Here is a 10,087-nt window from a genome sequence, read left to right as displayed (position 1 = left end):
ACACACACACACACACACACACACACACACACACACACACACACACACACACACACACACACACACACACACACACACACACACACACACCATGAGTCTTTTCCTTTGAGCTGACTTAACTGCTCTGGCACTCAGTCTCGTGGAGCTGCACCCTGCGAACCCTCGCCGCTCCTGGAACCATTCCCATGGAATCCCAGACATTTCAGGCATTTGGTAAAGCTGGGCCGACAGGCGTTTCTCCACCGCTGTCCGCACTCACACTCACCCCAGCCATTCGATTCACCTCACTGTTGTTTATTTAATCAGACCCGCAGGAACATTTTTGCTCTTTATCTACTTTCACAAGTTGCACGAGGCCTTGTAATCTATTTAACCTGTTATTTAAATGTTGTTATGCAGTGGCAAAATATCATTATTATTTAATACTGTTCCACTGATGCAGCGGTGCCAAGCCCTAATATTTATAAGTTCTCCAAGCTGTAAATGAATAAAGAAATAAAAAAAACATCATGTAATGGTGTTTTTCAACCCTTAGAGTTTCAAAGGCTTGAGGAGGTTTTTACTGCAGTCCACGTAGAGCTAAATGGAAAAATCTATTGTAAAATGTTTACAATAGATTTGTAATTCCAAAATACAACGTTTTAATTTGAGTTCAAGCACAACTTGCGTAACTTTTATTGTTCTTTGTTACTTCTCTAGACTGCTGACTTCTCTTTTTTCAACCTCCATTGTAAGTCTGACATTGTTAAAGTGAGGAGTACTACTAAATTGGTTTGTGTTTTTATACTTTGTCACGTTTATTTTTCACAGATTTTCTTTTTAGTGAACACAATCTGTTATTGATACTTCTGGAAAACTAAAAGATGATGCACTTAAAAGACAAAACTGTGATGAAAATAGACCAGATATTTTGAAAGAGCAGCAGTACCCGTGCTCTCTTGACTTGGATCCAGAAATCATGTGTACATTGCTTTGGGCAAAAGTGTCTGCCAAAAGAAAAAAGTATTTCCAGTGTGACTGGTTTTGTGATAAATGTCTTTGCGAACATGTTGGATTTATTTTTTAATGCTTACCTTTTTTAAGTAAGAAGATCAATTGCGTTGGATAGGATTTGACAAAGACAATGGGTGTTGTCCATTTTATTATGACGTAAATGTGACATTAACAGTTTTGATGTCATAACAGGTAGTCAAAGTTAATCGAAGAGGTAGTCATTATTTCAGCTTGACACTGAGCGCTGAGAGGAAATGAAGATTCAAGGCTGTGGCGTGCGTCATTTGCCTGTAAAGCAGGCAGTGTAATTGCCATCAATGAGTGCACAGTGTTTATCATTCCTATTCCAGTCACGGACAAACTGGATATCCTGCCTTCAGATGACAGCGGCGGCAGGGCAGCGTTAAAAACAAAAAGTGCCTTTCCATGTTGTTTGTGTGTTTTTGTTCTATTAACGGAGACTGGGCCAGTTAATGAAATTGTTTACGGCTCTTGTTACCACTCGAGTCGCCTCGACCGAGCCCCGCTGCTGCTGAGTCAGAGCAGCTGAACAGTGGTTAGCGGTGAGAAATGAGACAGATAAATAGTTTTTTGGTCGTCTGGTTCAGGAAGATTCAATCTTTTTGGTTATGTTCTTAATTTTGCTTTAACTTAGTTTCTGAGAACGATTCAATATGTACTCTTCAATATTTAGTTATCGGCCGTGACTGACATCTAACTTATTTCTGTGCTAGACAAAACTAAATCACTGAAATTAGTTGGAATATCAAATGGAATAAATATCACCTGTTTGTCGTTCTTATGATTGTAAATCATTCGACAATAAAAAGCAAACGACTCAAACTAGAAGAACTTCAGAATGATTATAATGAAAATATCTGCTTTGTCTATGAAAGTCCCAAAACAGTTACAAATGCCCAAAGAACTTCCCAGATCCCATGGAGTCAAAAATCCAAAGATCTTCAGATTATTAATTTAGATTAAAAAAAAAAGAAAGAAGCTTGTTACCAGCAAAGAAAATGTCACTTTTCATGTTAAATGACTAATGATGATACTGTATTAGGGGCTCAGACTTAAAGTTCACAAAAATATGGCTAACTTCTTATAACATGTTAAGTCCCTCCAGTTGGAGTCTGTCCCCATTGGCTGAGTCGCCCCCCATGTACAGCTCACAGGAAGGCTCACAAAATGTCTCGCAGGTATATATATATAGTATTTTTTATTATTATTTATTTATTTATTTATTTTTATTTCATTATTACATTATTGTCTAATTGTAACTGATGTATTGTGTCTTGGGGTTGTTTTGTTAGAAATCGCAGGGGTAATGCANGTGTCCCCCCACTTTACAAATATGTTTATTTTTATTTTTTTAACACAAGCCGTCATCGCCACGGAGGAGCACACAGCCTCTGAGCGAGTGAGACCGAGAGAGAGAGCGAGAGAGCTAAAGAGAGCACACCTTTATCTATTTAATATAGTTGTAAAAAATAAAGTAATAAANTATATATATAGTATTTTTTATTATTATTTATTTATTTATTTATTTTTATTTCATTATTACATTATTGTCTAATTGTAACTGATGTATTGTGTCTTGGGGTTGTTTTGTTAGAAATCGCAGGGGTAATGCATTGTATTGCTGCTGTCTTTGTGTATTGAAAATCGCAAAAATAAATCATATATATTAAAAAAAAAAGACTAATGATGATAACATATTTATTATTAAAATTCAGTGTTGATCGATTTACTGACAGATCAACAAAACACCTCAAACCAACCCCTAAAAAGACCAAAGGAAAAGAAGAAAGCGTTGCTTTTGAGAAACTTGAAACAGTTTGATGGTTGTTTGAAGAATGACTTCGTCAAGTTATCAATCAAAGGTTTTGATGTGGACTAATGATCTTATCGTTCGCTGTCAGATGTTTTCACCTCTTAATGAATGCTTTCCCTCTATGTCCGGAGGGACCAGGCAGTCTCTCTCTGTCTCTGTCTGTTATTTTGTGCTAATAAATATAGAATTATAAATAATTACCCTCAAATTATATAAAGCCTTTACTCACAAACGACATTAAAATGGATTGTCTTCAGTCTACAAGGCCTGGGGTTGTTTGAGTCATAATAAAGCATTTAATTAAATGTCTATATCAGTGTCATTGTCAACGACTTGCTTTTATATGGAAATTGAGCATTAATAAAGCATTATCGCTGATGTCCCTGTGACTCCTTTCAAAGTCAACAACACGACTCAAACGCCATGCGCTCGATGAATTGATTTATTGCTGATTGGTCTTCATTTGCAGGAGCTGCAGTTTGCTGAGACATGTGTGGAAATAGAAGACTATAATACATCTGTTGCTCACTAGCAGAGAGGGAACCAGGCCGCTCTGAATTAATGACAGACATCTTCGGGGCAGAGACCAGTAATCCCACTAAGGGCAGCCCCAGGGGTTTTGATTCTGTTCTAAAACTAGAGTTAAAGATTGTGTAGACCAGTGTTTTATCAAACTTGCAAAACGTTTTTGGTGGAGAAATAAAAGAAGCCACAAGAAGTACACTACAGTGTTCGAAAATCTTAAATGCTACATTTCAAATGTTAGTCTCTCAATTCCTGCAATAACACTAAGATGGTGTTGAAGATGTGTTGAACTACACTTTATTTATTGTTGCACTTAGATTTGAGTGAGAAACAAGGAACGTTGTGTTCACCTTTCTCCGTGTGTTTAGCTGTATTGCTTCTATGTTTCCAACACAAGTTAGTTATCTGGATTTCCGTGTAACTTCAACCTCCAAACTTGTTTGAGTTTGTTTGCAGTTAACCTTTGCAATCAAGATAAGAAATGTTGCATATAAAATGTGGTTTATCGTACTAACAATCTAATTGTATCAAACTTATTGAAGTATAATTATTTTAAGAACACTGCAAAATCTGATATTTTTTTAACCATTACTAAAAAAGAAATACACTCAAGTACCCCCTGCAGTATATCAACATCCCCCCCTCACTGGACTGAGGTTTTTTTTGTTTAAATTGGAAATAGGAACAAAGAAAAAAAGAATAGGTTTCAGATGTCTGACTCATACGTGCCTCAATTTTTAGGACATTTTGTTTTCTTACAATCTGTGTTCCTCTTGCCCTGCAAAGCTCTCACTGTAACTGTGCTGTAAGAGAGATCAGCGTGCCGCTCTGTGGGTTTCTACAGACCAACACCTCTGTATGCCGTTATGAAACTGGGTTAGCCTTTTCTTTTTCTTTGTGCCTTTCCCATGCTTAATGCATGACCTAATCATCACTGAATATCGAGTCAGCTGTTGTGCAGCCACTGCCAAGCAATGCATGTCACATGTCAAACATAAATCAAAGTTCAAATTTGGCATTTAATTCAGCGCTCAAGTTGCAGCTCTTTTATTCTGTCAGTTAATTTGAAAGAAAAGTTGAAAGTTCGCCATTTTTTAAAAGCTCTTTATTTCTTCTTCTTAAGATTATTCCCTTCTTGAGCTTCAGCAAAACTTTCTTTCATAAGAAACTAAATACTACCCATGTCACGGCCGTGGAATTTTAATTACCAACCCGCGCACCACCACATTCCCGCTTGGCATTTTCTGGGGTCTAATATGATCTTGACGCAGAAAGCCTGATTATACTGCTGTTTTACTCCTGCCAAATAAAAGTCACTTGGAAAATCTCACAACCCTTAATAATTTCAGAGAGAACTGTGGTTCATAAAACGTACGGAGGCTCTTCATTTTAGGCAGAAACCTCAGGGTTTGGGGGAGTTTGCTCCTCCTTGCCTGAATGAACAGATTGCTAATGGCTTGCTGGTGTGCATTTCAATGATGGTGGAAACAAGGAACATCGAGATAGATATCTCTTCATACAGTGCGTGTGTGTTTGGTTGCAGATATCAGACAAGGAGCCGATTATGATGAACTGTGTGAGTCATTCCTTGCAAGCCAAGTGGATTCTTTCTGCCTTTTCGACACCCCACGTTGTTGAAGCTCGCCTTGTGTTGGAAGGCTGGGCAAATCTGTTTCTTCACCTCCCATCTCCAAGTTGGCATGGACCTGACAGGATGTATTATTCTCTATCACACAGGGGCTCGGAGTTGAGTTGACTTGTTGTTGATGTTTGTCTCGAGCCACGGTGATTGAGCGTCTCATTGTGTGGCAATCGTCCAAATGAAACCTCTGCTGATGAGATAAAGAGACAGGCATTTCTGCAGCATTTTTCCTCGGGCCTTCATGTGATCATACGGCATCAACTGCATTACAAGAGATCAGAGTGGTGTCAGAGGAACCAGAGTAATACGGATAAGGACTTCAGAGTTCAGACATGGGAGGCAATTCATTCAGCATCAAGACTCAGACAAATAAATAAAAACTGTCGCTAAACTTTAAACAGACCTAAGTCCAACTGCCGACCCAGCACTTGTCAAACAAAAATCCCATTGATTTATTGTTGTCAGGTGATGCTGTCCAAATGCAAGATAAGTCTTGAGATGCTGACAAGAGCAAACTCAAGCCGAGCATAACTAATTGACCCGCTGAGAAAAGACCTCTGCTCTTCACGAGCGGCTAACTGAACGGTCTCTAATGATAATAAAGAAACTGGGCCTCTATCTGGAGATTTGCATGTTTTAGGGAAAGAATGACAAAACCGTCTCCTCTGCGTCCTTCTCGCTCGAGGAGATCAAAGATGGCTTGGGGTGGCCCCACTCTCAAAGGTCCTCTGGGTCTCCCCCTTGTAAACATTTTTGACAGGCACACAACATCTCCTTCAGTGTGGTCACTGTTGTTGATTTTATAAAAGCCCCCATGACGAACAATACAGCTAATTTAGGTTCGACTACCAGCATTGATTTCAACTTGGCAGACACGGCCAAGTCAGCTGCTGGCAAAGAGAAGTGTGCAAATCTTTTCGACAGTTTGTTCTTGAGCTTCATTAAAAGGGGTGGTGCATGTCTGAAGGTTGATATCAGTTACTCAAATTAAATGACCCTCTTTAACCCTAAAAGTCTGCATCGTCTGTTAAAAAAAGCATTAGACATTGCTGCAAATGACAATGATGGATTATAATTATCATCTACTCATGTAAAGTGTAGCTAGATACATTTATTTCTTTGAGCATTTTTACTTGGAGACACAACTGAAGGGATGTCTTGGTTGTAAAAATATCTCCAAATAAATGTCTTTCTTTCTTTAGTTAACTGATTAAGAAACTTAAGATACTCCGCTTCAGATCTAATTGAGACCTAAAACAGATTCTATGTGGAGATGCAACTACCTAGTTATATTCCTTTATCTGAACTGTCTATATCCATTTTTAATGAAACTTAAAATAAATAAATAATTCTTCTAATTGATCAAACACAATTTCCAAAGATATTTCATTTTAAATTTATGCAAAACAAAAAAACAAATCAAATTTGACCCAAAACATATTTTTGGGTGATCATAGCTGAAATGCTCTATCGTTTATCAAAGTTGTTAATATGAATGAGCAACTTTCAGCTTTAATGCAGGGTTAATATGATAACAGGATTGTGTGACTACCTTATATTAGAAGTTGGCTCGAATGTAGTTATTATCTAAAATCATTATTAAACAATAATGAATGGCCTTCCACTTATTTAATCATAGTGTCTGAAACGATTATTTTTCAAAGTAAAGTCAGCCCTAAGCCCCTGATCCATCAGTTTGTTGAAGGACTTATTATATTTGTTCAAACACATATTTCAATTTGTATGGACTTTTTTCAGTTGTTCCCGTGCGGTTAAAGTATGTAAAATCTGCTAATGAGTTGTGGACATGATGAGACCTGATGCATCGCCCAAGGCAGCGAGCTGTTCATCTCAATACTAACACAACAGGTTTGTCTCAACACGTGTTTGAACCCATTTTACTACTAAGTTCCAATCAACAATCACATTAAAGACAAAGAAAAATGTTTTCCCGTTTTAAAAGTTTTGACAAGATTGATGTGCCTGAAAATCAGCACTATTTACCAGGAAATACTTGTGTTTAGATTAGTAGAAAATAATTCACAGTTGTGAGGTGACGGAAAAAGTAGAGCAGCTCCAGCCTGTTACTATGTGGCTCTTGTGTCGGAGGGTTTTTCAGACCTCCCATTGCTGCTGCCGCTGTCTGACTGGCTGCGGGGGAGAGAGGGACACAAAGGGTTAAACTGTGCGCCTGTCTTCCTTGGAGATGGGAGAGGCCATTTGAATGGCTAGCTTCTGCAGCTAGCCTACACATTGGCTAAGGCTGAGGGTGGATCTGCTGCTGGGCCTGTGCTCCGACATGGAGCCGGCTGCAGGATCAGGAGTCAGTGTGAGCAGACTGCAATGCTTTGGGAGTGTGTTTGTGTGTACATACATCACATTGGAGAGGAAGTTGAAGGGCAGCTTTTCTAATAAACGATTGAGTCTGAACATAAACCTATAAAGTGGATATTTTTCTTGTTTTAAAGCGTGAAAATCATAATTTTTGTATTTTTGTAAATCCTGTTGCCGAGTAGATTATTTCAATTTACAGACTGACGTAGATAAAAGGTGGTCATATCATTTGGTTTTTTCTAGCACCAAGCCCCCTTTAACTCCCTGTGCACACTGCCATTCTCATATTGCTGCCACCCGCCCCAAACACACACACTCTTTTAATGTTTAAGAGCTTACCTCTGTGAATCTATGAGGACAGGGGGTCCATGTTGTTTTGTTAATTGAAGGGTCAACCTCAGGACACTAATGAAACCAAGCAGCAACAAATGAGAGCGAGCAAAGAAGAACAGACTTTGGAGATAATTGTCACATAAATGTCCCTTCTTGTTTTGTTTTATGTGGGTGAAAATGATTTCAAACCCCTAAAAGAAGGAACATAATCCCAACTTTACGAGCTGAACTGTAACCTGCCCTTAACCTCAGGGACTCAGTATCTCCTCGGCTGTCAAACGGTCTTAATGTGGCTCTCGTGGCTGACAAGCTAATCTGAGCAGGCAGGTCAGTCAGCTGTATTTACCTCTGAGAATCCTCCATCTATCCACACACACACTTGTACTCACAAACTCAGCTGATCTACTCAAACACACTCACACCTGCAGAGTCTGATGTTACGTAACTGGCTGAATTAAGGGCACGCACACATGTACTAACAGCCAACCTACAGACTTGTCTCTGTCCTTAACTAATCTTGTTTACACCACTAAAATCTTCACTGAACTTCTGTGTGTGTGTGTGTGTGTGTGTGTGTGTGTGTGTGTGTGTGTGTGTGTGTGTGTGTGTGTGTGTGTGTGTGTGTGTGTGTGTGTGTGTGTGTGTGTGTGTGTGTGTGTGTGTGTGTGTGTGTGTGTGTGTGTGTGTGTGTGTGTGTGTGTGTGTGTGTGTGTGTGTGTGTGTGTGTGTGTGTGTGTGTGTACTGCATTTAGAGCATGTGTAAGTTGTGTTACTAGAAAGAAGGCCGGGGCAGTTTTGTTTAGCTCTCTAGATAGTCTTAACATTAGATTAGATTGAATATGTTTTAAGTGTTGGACAGCTGGTCTGACAAAAACAAGTATTACCTTGGGCCCTAGGAAATTGTTATCGACATTTATAAGAATTATAAACATAACTGAGTATATAGTTTTAAGATTGAATTGAATAGTGTACAATTATCAGAATATTTGTTGATTACAGCTCTGAGTTGTTGTGATGTTTATCGATCATAGTGTTTCTCAGCGTGAAACTTGAGGAAAGTGCAAGGGTGCTGGAAGATTTGTATACATTTTTATTTTTCAAATAACCCTTTCTAAACACAAATAAGGAAGGGACATTTCATTTAATTTTATATCAATTAAAAGTCACTCCTTTTATTGTGTTTAAAAGAAAAGAAACAAGCAAGACATCACGCACGTGTCTCGCTCCAGTTTTCTCGCCCTCTGTCTCACTTTCACCAAGCCTTCTTGATAAGTGTCTGTCTTTTTTCAACTAGTGTTGGATCCCCGCTGTTTGTACTCACCATGCTTGTTGGCCAATGACAGATGGGATTCTGGGCGGCTGGCTAGTGAGGGAGGAGGGATTTCCCTCCTGCTGACACATAGCTCCGACCATATAAGATATCTCCGGAGTTTGAGATATAAATATATATTGTAATATACTGTAACTTGGGAGAACCTAGAGTCAGAATACCTTTATTAGTCCCACAGAGGGGACATTTAAATTGTTACATCGAAATTATAGAGGCAAAATATGAATTAAGAGCCATGCATAAAATATTAGAGATAGAGATGACAATTTACAAAAATTACCAATCCAGGTGGAAAACAATAAGTAAAGTAACAGTATTTAAAAAAATAAATAAAATAAGTGTTTTTTTTTATGCATGCTTCATTTACATTAAGCTGTCTTTGGCTCTTTCCTGCTGTAACAATGTAAATGTCCCCTCTGTGGGACTAATAAAGGTATTCTGATTCTGTTGTAGGGCTGGACGATTTTGGGAAAGAATCTAATTGCGATTTTTCTGACAAATATTGCGATTCGATTTCCGATATTTGTTTTTAAGCGACCCAACGGAAGTTTATTGTAAAATATCTCCGGCTAGGAAGGTCTCATCAACTTGCTCCCGTCTCTAGCACCCCTGCAGCCTGAGCTACGAGTGAAAGAACTAAACTTACATGAAACTTCCGTTGGGTTGCTTTAAAGTCAAGCTTCAGTTTAAGATTCACCCTGTAACATTACTAACCTGACTCAGATGCTTTGTTTCACCAAATCATCGAGGAAAGCTTCGTTGGAAGCCATTTGGAAAGGGCAGGCACTTTCAAAAATACTTGGCAGGTGATTGGATCAATCTGTCTATCACCTTCTATCATGGGCCATATTCTGATTGGTTAACAATGGCTGGTACATGTGGAGCACAGCCCTTCTGATTGGTTAACAATGGCTGGTACATGTGGAGCACAGCCCTTCTGATTGGTTAACAATGGCTGGTACATGTGGAGCACAGCACTTCTGACTGGTTAACAATGGCTGGTACATGTGGAGCACACTCCTTCTGATTGGTTAACAATGGCTGGTACATGTGGAGCACAGCACTTCTGATTGGTTAACATGGCTGGTACAGTGTG

General features: G+C 38.9%; 1 protein-coding gene across 1 annotated transcript in view; it reads left to right on the top strand.

The window, feature by feature from the left end:
* Positions 1–10,087, top strand: part of insra (insulin receptor a) — a 54,447-nt gene that overhangs the window by 19,133 nt on the left and 25,227 nt on the right. The window lies entirely within an intron of this gene.

The sequence above is a fragment of the Notothenia coriiceps genome, unplaced genomic scaffold (assembly GCF_000735185.1).
Source record: "Notothenia coriiceps isolate Sejong01 unplaced genomic scaffold, NC01 NC01_scaffold00001460, whole genome shotgun sequence".
Taxonomy (NCBI): Eukaryota; Metazoa; Chordata; class Actinopteri; order Perciformes; family Nototheniidae; genus Notothenia; species Notothenia coriiceps.
This window is presented reverse-complemented; position numbering and strand designations above follow the sequence as displayed.